Genomic DNA, 7,445 nt, shown 5'->3' with positions numbered 1-7,445 from the left:
CAATTGATGGATACCTTAACATGTTATCTCAGACTGAGGAATATCTTCTGAACAAGATAAAAATCAGCTACTAAACAGAAGTTTCACAGGATCCTCCACAGTGAGACCTTTTCAAAACATACAGCTTTCAACACAGTAAAAAATATAGACTTGCACTACTGCCAACTAAAATTGTAAGCTCTTCTCTACAACGGATCTTAACATTACAGTGTAGGGAGATGTTGATTCACCTATACTAGAAAGAATGGACAGTTTCTGCTATTTTTTATCTTGCTTAACAATTAACTCAAAACCTTCTAACGGTCATAGTAATTTAGCATCTGGTGGAAGTCACTAGAATAATTTCTCTCATTTTACATTTAAAAAGAAAAAGTTCATACTGTCTAAGGGTTGAATTATATAAATTCATATAGCTTATTGTGGCAGTAATATTTACTATGTATATTGTGAAACCTAAACCCTACTGAATGTGACTCTGCATTCAAGAATAATCTGTGTGCCAAAGTGCGCCTGACTGTTTTATAGACAACTTTACTATGAGTAGCTGTGAAGTATAGCTGTTGTTTTACTAAGAGTGAAAGGTTCCAAAATGTCATGAATATGCATTTCATTTTTTTCAATTTAAAAATTACTCAGTGAAATATTATTACTATCATTTATAATGTCTGTACTGAATAAAAGTTTTAAAATAATGAAAAAATAACAGATAATGTATGTTCCTTTTGCTATGTTCTGATGCACCATAACATGTAATTACATTTATAGTCTGTTACAAATTGCATTTTGAAAATGACTTCTGAGGTTCTATTTTACACATACACTGTACACATAATTATACACATGCTCTTACAGACAAGTATTCCAAGGAAACCAAGCAAATATAACATGCTCTAAAACCAGTTTTCTTTATTGAGCTGTTCTGCTGAAAAAGTGTGCAATTAAAAAAAAAAAGGAGGGGAGGTGGGGAGTGGGAGCTGGAAAAAGGAATTTTACTGGCTGCCTGAGGATTACTATGCATGCTGGGTGCTGAGACCTCAGCTGGAAGTGATGGATGAGGATTCTAAAAATCCTGTTATATTGTTCTGAGTTAAAGGTACCAGAATGAGGAGGATAGTTCTGAGATCTTGAGACTGAGAGAAGCTATTAAGTACTAGTACCCTGCTGCCACAACTGATTCTGTCTCCTCCAGGGCTGTTATCTGAAGCACTCCAAAAATGAATAGAACTGCCAATTGTTCTGACAGTGCTTAGGAGTCCAAAGCTAAAACCTCCTAGTTTAGTAATTTTTAAAAAATTAAGAAATCAAAAGGAAACTGAAAGCTCTCTTGCATCCGTCTTATTACAGCTTTCTTATTGTAACCTACAAAATTACCATGACAGATGAGAATAATTCAAAGGTTGGAACACACTGATAACTTACAAAAGAGATGTGATCAGTCATTTTACATTTACCAATGTGATTTCAGTGGAAAACAGCACAGGAAACTGTCTGACACAGAAGAAGAAGATAATTTTATTTTGTATTTACCTTTAAAGATTATACGGAAATTTGGGCTTCTGTGGAGATTAGTTTGTTATGCTTACCAGAAGAAATTGGGGAAACCAATACTTGGGGTGGGAAAAAGGCCTATGATTACTCTTCATCAACCACAACAGCCAACATTATAGTACTGTAGGAAAAGGCTACCTCTGAAGAAAGAAAGAAAAAGAGAAAGAAAGAGAGAGAAAGAAAGAAAGAGAGAAAGAGAGAAAGAAAGAGAGAAAGAAAGAGAGAAAGAAAGAGAGAAAGAAAGAGAGAAAGAGAGAAAGAGAGAAAGAGAGAAAGAGAGAAAGAGAGAAAGAGAGAAAGAGAGAAAGAGAGAAAGAGAGAAGAGGGAAGGAAGGAGGGAAGGAAGGAGGGAAGGAAGGAGGGAAGGAAGGAGGGAAGGAAGGAGGGAAGGAAGGAGGGAAGGAAGGAGGGAAGGAAGGAGGGAAGGAAGGAGGGAAGGAAGGAGGGAAGGAAGGAGGGAAGGAAGGAGGGAAGGAAGGAAGGAAGGAAGGAAGGAAGGAAGGAAGGAAGGAAGGAAGGAAGGAAGGAAGGAAGGAAGGAAGGAAGGAAGGAAGGAAGGAAGGAAGGAAGGAAGGAAGGAAGGAAGGAAGGAAGGAAGGAAGGAAGGAAGGAAGGAAGGAAGGAAGGAAGGAAGGAAGGAAGGAAGGAAGGAAGGAAGGAAGGAAGGAAGGAAGGAAGGAAGGAAGGAAGGAAGGAAGGAAGGAAGGAAGGAAGGAAGGAAGGAAGGAAGGAAGGAAGGAAGGAAGGAAGGAAGGAAGGAAGGAAGGAAGGAAGGAAGGAAGGAAGGAAGGAAGGAAGGAAGGAAGGAAGGAAGGAAGGAAGGAAGGAAGGAAGGAAGGAAGGAAGGAAGGAAGGAAGGAAGGAAGGAAGGAAGGAAGGAAGGAAGGAAGGAAGGAAGGAAGGAAGGAAGGAAGGAAGGAAGGAAGGAAGGAAGGAAGGAAGGAAGGAAGAAAGAAAGAAAGAAAGAAAGAAAGAAAGAAAGAAAGAAAGAAAGAAAGAAAGAAAGAAAGAAAGAAAGAAAGAAAGAAAGAAAGAAAGAAAGAAAGAAAGAAAGAAAGAAAGAAAGAAAGAAAGAAAGAAAGAAAGAAAGAAAGAAAGAAAGAAAGAAAGAAAGAAAGAAAGAAAGAAAGAAAGAAAGAAAGAAAGAAAGAAAGAAAGAAAGAAAGAAAGAAAGAAAGAAAGAAAGAAAGAAAGAAAGAAAGAAAGAAAGAAAGAAAGAAAGAAAGAAAGAAAGAAAGAAAGAAAGAAAGAAAGAAAGAAAGAAAGAAAGAAAGAAAGAAAGAAAGAAAGAAAGAAAGAAAGAAAGAAAGAAAGAAAGAAAGAAAGAAAGAAAGAAAGAAAGAAAGAAAGAAAGAAAGAAAGAAAGAAAGAAAGAAAGAAAGAAAGAAAGAAAGAAAGAAAGAAAGAAAGAAAGAAAGAAAGAAAGAAAGAAAGAAAGAAAGAAAGAAAGAAAGAAAGAAAGAAAGAAAGAAAGAAAGAAAGAAAGAAAGAAAGAAAGAAAGAAAGAAAGAAAGAAAGAAAGAAAGAAAGAAAGAAAGAAAGAAAGAAAGAAAGAAAGAAAGAAAAAGACAAAAACACCTTCAAAGCCATTAATAGTAAGTAAAAACCCTACAAGGAAGAAACACCAACAAAGACCTTTCTCTTGAAAGATGGAAAGAGCTGAAATATTCTATATGAATTCTATGTCTAAAAAGAATCTTCTACAAGAGGACGACAGGATGCCTAGTGGGGAAAAGGAAAGGACCAGAATCACAATGAAAGGACCAGAATCACAATGAAAGCAAAATCCTGGTTGACTACTGGTGATGGAAGTCTGATAACTAGCTGACCCCATCCCAGAATCATGGGCAAAATGCCTTTCCAGAATAATCTGAAGATTCCTATTCAACAAATTCCCTGCCAATACATTCACCTAATAGCCAAAGAACGTGCATTGTGACTCCTACACTATGCTGTCATTTTCAAGGCTTTGAGGGGCTTGTACTAAACATCTAAATTTCTAATGTAATCCAAAGAAAGTTCTGAGAGAAGCAGAGAGCTGCAGTTTCTGTGTCACTGCTCCCACATCTTACAGAGTAGTGAGTTACCCATGGAAGATGGGATCCATAGCTGCAGATGGTTCCTGGAGTTTCTGGTACTGTAAATTCATTTTAAGCTGTTTAAATACAGCATGACAAAAGCAGCTGAATGTGATAATCTCATTTCATTCATCTCTCATTTTATTCTCCTGTTTTTGAGACACCATATAACTGGAATGCTCTCTTTAATAACTTATCAGAAACATGATGAAAGAATTAAAAGCTTTCATATACCTGAGCTTAGTGAAGTCCAGAATAGCAAGTAGTTTTCAGGAAGTATTCAGATCTCAGAGAATATACTTCTTTAGGGATACTTTTATCAAGATGACACATTTTCATAGGTGATATGTTTTTAATGTTAAGGCTAAATGAAAATTCCTGGCTAATTCTACAAATAATTGGTAGTGGGTTCAGAGAATTAATGAATCATCAGGAAATTAATATCAAAGCACAGCTGACTGGGCTCCTATTCAGCACTTCTGAATCACTGCTCATTGAGCAAAGGAATCACTGTACAATGGGGGTTTTGCGTGAGCAAACTGTCAGGAGACAGGAGACCTGGGCTCTCATTGGGAGTTTTGCCTGCATATGGAGTGAGCTGGGACTTCTGGTGAATGGGAGCCATTCACAGAGTAGCTAAGTAAAGCACCCAATACATCACCATTTTGAAGTTAACACTAGGTGGTAGACATAACTGGAAGAAATACAGACACTTTTGGAGCCATGTGAAAGACTTGTATAAAGCAGCACTTCAAATGTATTGTCTCTTATTTCCCCCTATTTTGGCCTAAACATTTTTTGTTTTTTTAAAGGTATCTGGCTGTTCACCCTGCCATTCCCTCTGTTTTAACAAATTAATTAAAATAATTTCCTTTTTGTGTGCAGTCTGTAGGCAGAAGAGAAATCCCTGTTTGTAGGGGCAGAGCTGACATCCTTGCAGTTAAAAGCAGAAATCTGTTTCACCATCCATATCCTCTATTATTGTTTAGCTGGAGAGGGTAAGATTTCTAACTAATCAGATCTCAGCATGTTGCTATGTAAGTATATATCTGCTGACCTACAGAGATCAGATTTCCATTACATATTTGTGATACAAACTTCTCCATGAACACATGTCAGTATGAATGAGAGTTTCAGTCCCATTTCCCAACCCATCTGAAAGCTGGTATAAGGCCCAAGATCTAAGCTTCCCTCAAACTTGAATTCACTGATTCAAATTAAAACAAGACCTGTCCTTAGTAGCTTTTCTCTAACTCACAGGAAAGTAGTGGTGGGCTAAGGAGTAAAAAGGGAGATCGACCTAATGGAAGTAAAAGGAGAGGAAGAGCAATGAACCTGCAAAAACATGGGGAGTACCTTCTGTGCCAAGAAAAATGGGACAAGGGGGGGAAGGGAGTGATCTCTTGGGGGAGAAGTTCAGAAGAAGCAGAAGGGATAGTGTTAACTGTGTGAAAAAGCAAACCTGACATGTACTATATAGTGAATATGTAAGTGAAGGATACTATGGCTGAAATATTTTATTTACGTCTTTCTTATAACACTTTCTGGTCTTAAGCAAAAGACTACTATTTGTGTTCTTTCTACAGATGTATTTATAAAATACATCAGAAGAGTTTTCATTATATACCAAATCTAAATTAAAACTATGTACAGTGTATCAATGTTTTGTGGTGTTATGGAAAAGAAAGTTTTAAAGTGTAGATACAACACATTTTTTATTCTTGATTTTTCCTAGTTTTTAATAACAATTCTCTGAATTTGTATAAAAATAATATTCACATCCTCCCAGTGAAGAACCTAGTCACACTAGTCCTTCTGAACAGAACAAATTGAGTTAATACATCACAACAGTTACATATTTCCTTTGGAATATATTTGTTCACCCTGCCATCTAAATCTTAATTTTTCTATAGATCTGCTGACAGACTTTTGGTCACATTTCAAGAACAGTGAGTTATAAATATTAAAGCATTGTTCCTATTTTCCATTAGGTAAACTGCAGATTACCAATGAGTTCTGTGGCCCCTGGATCACAAGAGAGAATGGAATTTCAGAATGAAAGCCACAGCAAGAAAATTAATGCTGAGCACTACACAGCCTGAGTGTCTGGATGCCAGGGATAGTATGAAACTGATATTTTGAGATCTTTCATAGTATATTAAACAGAGATCATCCAGAAGAATCTAATGACTTTAAATCATCTCAGCCTATGTGGACTGGAAAAATAGAAGCACAGAGGATTTTATGCCATTCTGCTTTCCAAACTTGATGCTGCTTTTTCCCTTGCTGAAAATTTGCATGTTTTCTCAGAGCCTGTTTCTTTCTCACAATAAACAATGCAAAGCCCTCTTGCCAAAAAAATGTCCAAATGCTAAACAGTTGCTATTATGGTCATTATTATAACAGCAACTTTGAGCTGTGTGTTTTTAAATTATAATTATTTTTACAAAAGATTTTTATGTGTCTTGATTGCAGTAATTATTATTCCATAGTAGTAAATGTGTATTCAAAAAGTCACGTTAGCTTACTGGTCCAAATAAATTAGTTTCCTTAAATGAACTTCATACAAATGAGTGGTTTTCTTTGTATTTATCTTACTTGTTATGCTAACAACACACTAGGATGTTATGAACAGCCAAAACCCCCTTGTTTCATTACAAAAATAACTATGGACAAAGATGTCAAATGAAAAGCAGTGTTTAATCGGAAATTTGCTTCATGCAGATACAACCAGATTTTTATTCAGAAATGTGAATTTCTCTTTAGTCTTGTTTCTCACTTGTCTGCCCTTGCTTTGTTTGAGGAGATCATGTCAAGAAAATAAAGCAATGAACAAAGAATCTGGGACCACGCCTCTCGTACAAGCTGGCAGATGTACTAGTGATAAGCCTGTACCCCGTATAAAGAACAACCAGCATCAAGAGCAACACAAGATTCAAGAAAAGGGCTTCTTCAACAGCCAGTCTGGTAGGGAATAAAGACATAAAACAGTTCAGTTAGTGGAACACCTGCCGATAGTGTTCTTATCCCAAAATAAGATACATGGGATCATTGCTCTGTTGCCACTGACTAGCAGGGATTGGAAGTCACGATTCAGAGTATCCATGACAGTGTGTAGTTCCAGCCAGAGCTTCCCCAGGGAACTTTCAGTAGCTCAGTTGATTCAAAAGCTACTGAAGTTTACAGCTGATCAGAGAAAAACTTAAAAAACTTATATATATATTAAAAAATCAGGAAGACGAAACAGAAAGGGACCTGAGACAGAGAGAGTACCAAGTTTCTGGCTCCAATGCCATGCCCCTTTGTAATTAGCCACAATGCTCTATTAACTTTTCAAATGAACCTGGCCTGTCCCTCAGCACCCATTTACGTGGCTGCCACTAGCTGTGGGAAAGCCAGTGAAGCCGTCCTACAGAGCGGTTTGGATCTGAAACACCACCAGCTATCAATGCCATCCCACTAGATTTCTTACAATTCCACAATCCCATCCTATCTGCCATCCTTCCTAGACAACCTTGCCTATTCTTTGGTGAGAATTGCTCCATTGTACATCCAGACATTCACATCCTTGATAAGACAGTCAGGGGAAAAGTTCATGAGCCACATCCTCTGCTGGTATAGCTTCACTTCCCTTCCCCCTCCTCCCAAGAGTGAGTGGGTGATCTGAGTCCCTGTGTTGAAAGGAAACAAGGTTGTCTATTCAGCTGCAGTCAGACATACAGTGTGTGTTAAGGCCCAGACAGCCTATGATGCTGAATGGAGATACTGGAGTTTCGTGTTTCTCTGCTGGGAATTTTCACAGTGTAGAAAAGGAATGCC

Source organism: Chaetura pelagica, unplaced genomic scaffold (assembly GCF_000747805.2).
Source record: "Chaetura pelagica isolate M959 unplaced genomic scaffold, ChaPel_1.0 scaffold31, whole genome shotgun sequence".
Lineage (NCBI taxonomy): Eukaryota > Metazoa > Chordata > Aves > Apodiformes > Apodidae > Chaetura > Chaetura pelagica.
This window is presented reverse-complemented; position numbering follows the sequence as displayed.